At 38.8% G+C, this 8181-nt stretch overlaps 1 non-coding gene across 1 annotated transcript; it reads left to right on the forward strand.

Moving 5' to 3' along the window:
- The first annotated feature begins 7387 nt into the window (after positions 1 to 7387).
- Positions 7388 to 7499, forward strand: LOC111827309. The gene has a single exon (XR_002830804.1). It is a non-coding gene; the product is annotated as a U6 spliceosomal RNA (small nuclear RNA).
- Positions 7500 to 8181: the final 682 nt, after the last annotated feature.

Below are 8181 nucleotides of genomic sequence, written 5' to 3' on the forward strand. Positions count from 1 at the left end.
ACAGAGTCAAGGGCAAAGTAAGGAGAGCTGCAGCTTCTACCGATACTCTCACGTTAGGATTTTACTGCTCAAGCACAGACACTCTTTGGCTTCAAGATTGTCCCTGTTCTGAGCACAAACTCCTCTTTTCCTAGCACCACTGAGTGATTTTACCACCAAGGTCAATATCAAGTTCTAATTCAGGACACAAAGACTTTACCTAGGGGGCTCAGGATATGATAATGCTTTTAGTCTACAATGTTTCCCCAACGTTTTGGACCTTTTAAACTCGAGGATTCCACCCTAGGGGAGCAGAAAAGGTCAAGAACAATGGAGCAGCCCTCAGCCAGAAGACCTTAAGAGGCCAGTTGTCCCCTCTCAAAGCCACACGTTCATGGAGCTCTTGCCATGCCCGCCTCTGCCCCGCCTGTCTGACCTACTTGACTTTGTGCCAGTTCAAGTCTCTCAGATCAAACCACCTGCTTAGTCCCTCCCCAGGACCTTGATCTAAGCCAACTGCAGCTTCTCAGTCCCAGGCAACAGGCTAGCGGCTAGCCAGTTCTTTAGATGGAACTGGAGCACCTGCTGGCTGGTCCAATGCTCCCGCCTGACTCCTGCTGCTTCCCATCCACCCGAAGCTGTCAAAGCCGAGGGCACAGGAGCTGGGTCTTGCTTTGAAAACCATAAACACACACACACACACACACACACACACACACACACACACACACGGTCAATGCTCTCTGAAGAGCCTGGACATGAGCATGCGACACCACTTTATCTCAGTTGGATTAGCTCAAGTATTTACTTGAAAAGAGCTCAGGTTTGTATTTCGTGCCTGTTCTTCTTTCTGCTGAGGTTATTATTCAGCTGCATCTTACTACACTGCATTTTATTTTATTTTATTTTATTTATCTATTTATCTATCTATCTATTTATTTATTTATTTATTTGCAAATTCCTGGTAGTTTACTTTCTCAACTCCATAGAAGAGCTATTTAGATACCCCAGAAGTATTAACTACCCACATGCACCTGCCTAACAAACTGGTGCTACAGAGCATTCTTTCTTTGCCCAAAAAGTTTTGAGACTTACTTGATTGATCAACACTTGTCTGCTCATATTAACTGTGGTTTGGACATGGCAATAATAAAAAAAAAGTGATATAGTGAGCAGATATAGGTTACTAAACCATATACAAGATTGGAAATTACTGTGCTATCCAGCCTAAAGTGCTCCTTCCTACATGAGTGGCTATTTGCAAAGCTGATTTACAGTGTGGCAAATAAGAAAGTGGAATGATATACAGCAGTAGAGATGCTGCAAGAATTACCATGCGGGCACTATTCTTCAGTACCACCTACCATAAATTCTCACAAGATAAAGTGTAGACCAGAGGAAGCAATGGGCCATTTTCTTTATATTCCTTCCATTCCGCCAGAACTCTAAAGTTAAAATAGGAAAGAGTAAAAAAAGAGCCCATACTTTGAAATCAGAGTGAATAGCACCAGAAAAGGAGTGGATCCGTGATAGGTTCCAAATCCATATGAGCTTATATGACCTTGGGCAAGACTTACTCTCAATATTCCCAGCTGCTTTCTGTTGTTTGTTTTGAAAGGGATGACAAATACCTTCTCTGTTAATGTGAGGATATCATAAGATAATACAAAATTGTTATGTGTCACTAAAAATAATATATACACATATGATAAAACTGTATAATTGGATTGTTTGTATATAAAGAATACATATCATAACAAATACAGTGGTTGTATATATCTAGCTACTAGATATAGAGTTTGCACAGGGCAAGTTTAACACAGCTATAGCTCCTTATTATGCGCTCCCGAATCACCTGAGAATTCTAATAATTGTGGGGCGTTAAAAGAATGTATTATCTTTTCTATTTACTTTTTAAAGGGGAAATAATTTTTAATTTATATTTTCAACTGGCAATATTAAAGGGGATTTAAAAGCCAATAATTTGAAAATAGGTCTGAAACCAGTAAAAACATAAGCAATAGAAATGCATAGCAACTTGATATTATTAAGTCAGTTGTCCCACAGATGTCCTTGCTATATCCTGGAGATTTTCTTGATTGAAGGAACAAAGTTTAGATATTTCCCTAATCTAAACTGGTGATCTGTGGGACATAGAAGCTCTTCATACCAAAGGTGTTGATGAACTTTGATGCTTATTTACATTTTACATTTTTATCATAAAGATAAAAGTAATCCCAGATACTGGAATTTTTTAAATTGTTTAAACAATAAAATTAGTTTTCTCTGGAGTGGTGGTGGTGATAAAAAAATTTTAAAAATTCCTAGGCAATAACAAGAAATCATCATTTTGATAGGAACATTTCAAACAAATCTCTCAAAAACTTATCAGAATTTTTGCATCTAAAAATAAATAGTGGATAGAACAATATGGTAAAAAGTACAGTCAATGAAATTAAAAATTACTTCAGACTTTCTCCAAGGTCAGTGAAGGATGGCTAGTAAAAATTATATTTTAGGAATAAATTACTTGGGAAAGTCATACACTGTATCATTCAACAAATACTAAAGTCCTAACCTGTACCAGCAAAATGTTCTGGGTGGGAAATACATTGGTTAAAAAGATAGCTTATACTAGCAGGAGATATACAAATTAAACAGATAATTACAAGAATTGAATAAACAATTGCAAGGGTGCAAAGTTCTGCAAACAGAATGGTGGTAATACATATATGATCACTACACAGAAAATGAAGTCTTAATTGGATGAAGAAAGTTAATAATAGGGACTATGAGCCACTTGAGATTATTGACTCATGAAAATTACACCATTAGGGGAAAATAAATTCAGCATCAGTCAGTAAGTGAGACTGGCCAGTAGGTGCCGAGACCTTCAATTCAGGCAGCATTTCAGCATCTCTTTTCAGCGAGACTTGTCAGAGACTCAGAGGCACAGTGAAAGAGTGTTGCTATTACCATCCCCAGATTTGAGTTAGTATGAATTCCTCAAGTTCAGTGATTACAAGGCAAAGCAGAGGAATTTTCTAGACATTGAAACATATGTAGAGTCGATTGCTTGAGCAAGTTTCTGAAACTGATAAACTCAAGGTAATTGTATCCTTTAAAGCAGAAGCATAAGATTATTTTTTCTAATAGTAAGTTAAATACAACATTTATATTTTAATTAACTTACTGAGGATGAAATTAAAATTCAAATAAATTTTCAGATACAAGGAGAAACTTCAAAGAAACTACCTTCCCAAGTACATGTTTTGACACATAATTTGCAGCGGGGACATAACTTGACTCTCCTCTGATTTTAGGGAAACTGTAACTGAAAGCTTTTGGGGAAGAACTTTGCAGTTTATATCCTAGCTTTGCAACTAAGGGGCTTTTTGACCTTGAACGAGTTACTTAGACTTTTTGAATCTCTGTATCCTCATTTGTAAAAAGGAGTTAACACTGCCTCCTTAGCAGATCTGTGAGATTCCAACTGTGCAATGCTAACCCTTGCTAAACATAGAGTAGGAACTCAGTAAAAGTTCCTACTCTCTTTCTTTCCCAACCTCTACCCCTCACAGTTTGCTGAAACCAAACAAATGAAAAGAAAAAAAAGAGAGAGGGAGAGATAGGAATAGAAAAGTTGCCTCTCTTCCAATCAGAGCCAGAATCAGAGATGCAGAAGGCCCAGACACAAGAGAAATTTGTGAACAAATTTGCATTTTAGTTATCAAGTGATGATTGAGTGGAGCATCTCTGCCCCTAATTCAGTGACAAAGTAGGTGCTTAATTAATATTGAGCTAATTGAATGTAATGAAAAGAATGACTAAACTGAATGCCTGAGCTACGGAAGTATTAAATGAATGGAATGACATCTGTCTCAAAGATCTTTGCGCCTCCATGCAAAAAAAATCTGGGGGTGTGTTTCAGTAGTTTGCAACCCTGGCTACATAACAGAATCTCTGAGACAACTTTTATATCCCTGTGCCTAGGTGAATTGCATCAGAATTTAGGGGGAAAGGGAACGCCAGGTGGCTGCAATGTATTGTGAAAGTTGACCACAGTTAGAGGCTCATCTTTTCTATACTAGTCTGTATCCCTCCTCCTAAATGATTGACTTATGACAAACATCACCATTCCCTTTTAACTATCTCAGTGACTTTGAGGTAAGTTACTAGTTAATTACTCTATTTTGTCCTAGTTTAGTAACAGATGAGGATTAAATGATGTAGCCCTTATTGGATTTTTGTTCTTCTTGTAACAAAGCAGGATGTGAAATGGTTTATATTAACAGAAACTTCAGATCAATTTGTAAGGGATTACAATTCTACAATTCTAGCTGAGCAACCACTTTGGAAAAAAGGAGAGACATATAATGAAAGAATTGTATGCATCAAACTTCACTTTTAAAGGCCAAGTGATTACTATATTTATTATTCAATAAACGTGCACTTTCTAACAATGACTGCAAATTTTATAATGGTCAGGCCATTTGTTTTTTTTCCAGAAAGCTTGCCATAATGGAATTACCTTTCAAATTGCACACTGTTATTATTCAATAGTACTAAAACATTCATACTGTGAGCATTAATTTGCACAAACTACCATTGCACTTGCCACTGATGAAAATACAATAACAAATCACATGTTTAAAACTACATTTGAATTTGCAAATATGTCCAATACCACTCATTTTCCTGAATAGATGGAACTGCCCATGGTAACTGGGGAAAAATATGACTGCTTATATCTCATAATGTTTCCCAGTCAGAGGATTTTATGTGTGAAAAAAGTCTAGTTACTTCTAATTGTAAGGACTATTTTTTTGTGTGTGAACCACCCTCCTCAAAATTTAGAATTTATGTTTGTAAAACACCAATTTTGTGCTAGATACTGGGAACATTGATAGAGATTAAGTCTCCAGAGCAGGCATGGTTTAGTGGAGTGGTAGACATACCTATCAATTATTACAAACTATTGAGTTATAATGGGGCTACAAGATACGATGGAGCTGTATTATTTAAGATTACACTAGTGGCTACAATGGATAAAATCTAAATTTTGAGTTGAGATTTAACATCTTGAAGGTTTATTCTCACTCTTATCAATGGCCCCATGCAGGAGATGATGGTTGGCAGTTCTCTAAGCAATGCCTCAGGGACCTGCTTCCCTTTTTCCAATATAGTCATGTGCTAAATGCCATGTCCTTTCAGTCAAGGACAATCCACATACACAGTGGTGTTCCCATAAGATTATAATGGAGCTGAACATTTCCTATTGCCCAGTGATGTCATAGCTGTGTAATGTCATGTTGCAACACATCACTGCCTTGTGTCATCTCAGTCCATCCATAGCAATGCTATCACCTGGAAATGCCTGGGGGCACTCACCTCCACTGACACTTCCCCCGGATACCACCCCTTCCTAAGCCAATGTTACTATTGGACTGACTGGTGTGGTTCTTACTATGATTGCAAGACTCCCTTCTGTGGGATAACCATTAGGAAACTTTGAAGAGAAAAAAAGAGCATTTCTTACTTACAGGCCCTGGACAGTGCAAGCCACAGCCATGGGCACATGAGAGAGAGACAGGGAGTGAGAGTGAGAGAGAGAGAGAGAGAGAGAGAGAGAGAGACCGACCCACCACCAACATGCACAAGTGTGGGCCTAAGGCTCTGGATTTATTGAGGTTAAGAGTAGGGGCATAGGCTTTCATGGGCTCACTCTTTTTTTCCTTTTTTTAAAAATATATTTTTATTAATTTCAGAGAGGAAGGGAAAGGGAGAGAGAGAGAGAAACATCAATGACGAAAGAGAATCATTGACTGGCTGCCCCCTGCATGCCCCCTACTGGGGTTGGAGCCCACAATCCGGTCATGTGCCCTTGACCAGAATTGAATCCGAACCCTTCAATCCGCAGGCTGACGCTCTATCCACTGAGCTAAATCTGCTAGGCCAGGGATCACTCATTATTGGTGAATTTAAAACGGAAGAGTGGGAATTTAAAGCACAGGAAGAGAAATAATAATAAAGCACAGGAAGAAAAAAACACCAAGTAGTCCAAATTGTATCTAAAGCAACCAAGATTTCTTTAAAAAAAGGAGCATCCACGGAGGGAGGCAGCCTGGCTCTTCATCTAGTCGTGGCTGGCAACACACGTATTGGTGGTAGCTTTCCCGAAAGCAGATGCCTCTGCGAAATGGGTGCCAGCCTAGACATGGATGCCTGGGCAATTGAAGCTCGAGTCAGGCACTCGCACAACAAAAAGGAAAGCCAGCTGTCACCACACTACACTGACTCAGGTGTTTGTGGTGATGCCGGTGTCAACAAGTCTATTGCACTTGCCAGTTACAGGAAAGCATCACACATACAGTGACAGTCGTAGGCTATACCATCTAGGTTTGTGTAAGGGCTCTCAATGATGTTCACACAACAACCAGTTCACCTAATGACACATTTCTCAGAACGTATTCCCCTGGTTAAGAAGCACATGGCTGCAGTGCCATCTTCAACACATAGCTTGTGAGATCTCCTTTGACAGGAGATGATATGAAAAACGACAACTGGGAAGAATTTATGGTCAGGCAGAAGAGTACATACAGTTTCCACTCACATTCTATGGCCATGCCAAACAACAAGTGAGGCTGGGAACTGTTTTGTTGTGTACCAGAAAGGAAAAGAAGTTTGGTATTCTAAAGCAAGGTCTGCACACTGGTAGAGAAATAAGGGGAAATTTTACAGGGGCATTAATTCTTCTAACTTTTCCAAGTCATCTTCCACTTTCCAGGTGGACATTGCATTGTAAAGAGCATTCCAGGGCAAAGTAATAGCTGTGTAAATACAAGGAAACATGGAATTACCCAGGGCATTGGTGGAGGGTAGGTTGTACAGTGTGGCTGGAGTGTAGGGTGAGGGGTAATAGGGCGTGAAACTGGAAAACCAGGGACCAGATCATTCAGTTCATTGCCACAAAACTTACTGAATCTGTTGCACACACCTTGAGGGGTTGAAGTTAGAAAAATCATAAAGAACAAGCCTCATCCTGAAAGAGCTTCCAGTTCAGTGGGGGTCACACAAAAAAGAGAAACTTGTGTAAGAAATAAGATAGACTCCAGACATACTTAAGGGAAGAATTATTAGGGCTTTACATCTGATTGGATGTGAGGTGACAGGACAGATCAGAGGAATAGACGGTGGTTAAAAGAAGAAATATAAAATGATTTCGAGACTTTGCATTTAGAGACTGGGTCACCAGGAGAGAGAATATAAGAATAGATATGTGTTAGAAGATGGATAGAATCAATTAATGAAATTAATTTTAAACTTTTTGAGCTCCAGGAAATCACGGACATTCATGTGAAGACTAGCAAGTCTTAAAATTCACATATATAAAATTGTGACTAAAATTGTGTTCTGTTTGCTTCATGAGCACATATGCTAAAATTGGAATGACACATAGAAGATTAGCATGGGCCCTGTGCAAAGATAGCATGCAAATCCATGAAGTGTTCCATATTTAAAAAAATAATGTGTTCTGTCTTGGCTGACTAGAATCGGGCTCCATCAGTTGTTTCTGTCTCTTTGCTCTATTTGCAGCATCTCTTACATGAACTTCAGTTGTTCCATAAATACTTTTCTATTGTATAAAAAAATGCAACCATCCCATAAAACTTCATGTAGCTCTCACTCCATTAAACAACAGTTTAAAAAAGAAAAAATGGGGGGAAAGGACTTCCTTACTTCTATTATAGGTTCCTGCCTAATCACAAGAATGAAACTACTTCTGTTACTGTATGCCATGAGTGATTTTTTAATTATCAAAAAGAATAGATTGTTTTCACTCAGCCTAATAGGTATTTTGGGGAATGCGACATCCTTTGACCACCCCCTTCTAATTAATACTCTGCCATTTTGGGTGCGATGACAATGCTCTCTTCTGGCATTATGACTAATCCTTCTCATTTTTCTTGAATGACTCCTCTTCCTCTTCCCACTTTCATAATTGGCCCCCTTTTTTCTTATTTTTCCAGAGAGTAACTTTACCTATATCGCTGTCCTTAACAACCACTCAAATACCTCCAGAGAGCAGGGAGGTGGCCCAAATGAATGGGAAATATTTTCATGTGTACATTCTAAGTGAAGAGTTGGATTTATGACCAAAAGCAGCAGCTGCCCCTCAGTTCCCTTTGATGTTTGCCATAT

This window comes from Myotis lucifugus, unplaced genomic scaffold, assembly GCF_000147115.1.
Source record: "Myotis lucifugus unplaced genomic scaffold, Myoluc2.0 scaffold_150, whole genome shotgun sequence".
Lineage (NCBI taxonomy): Eukaryota > Metazoa > Chordata > Mammalia > Chiroptera > Vespertilionidae > Myotis > Myotis lucifugus.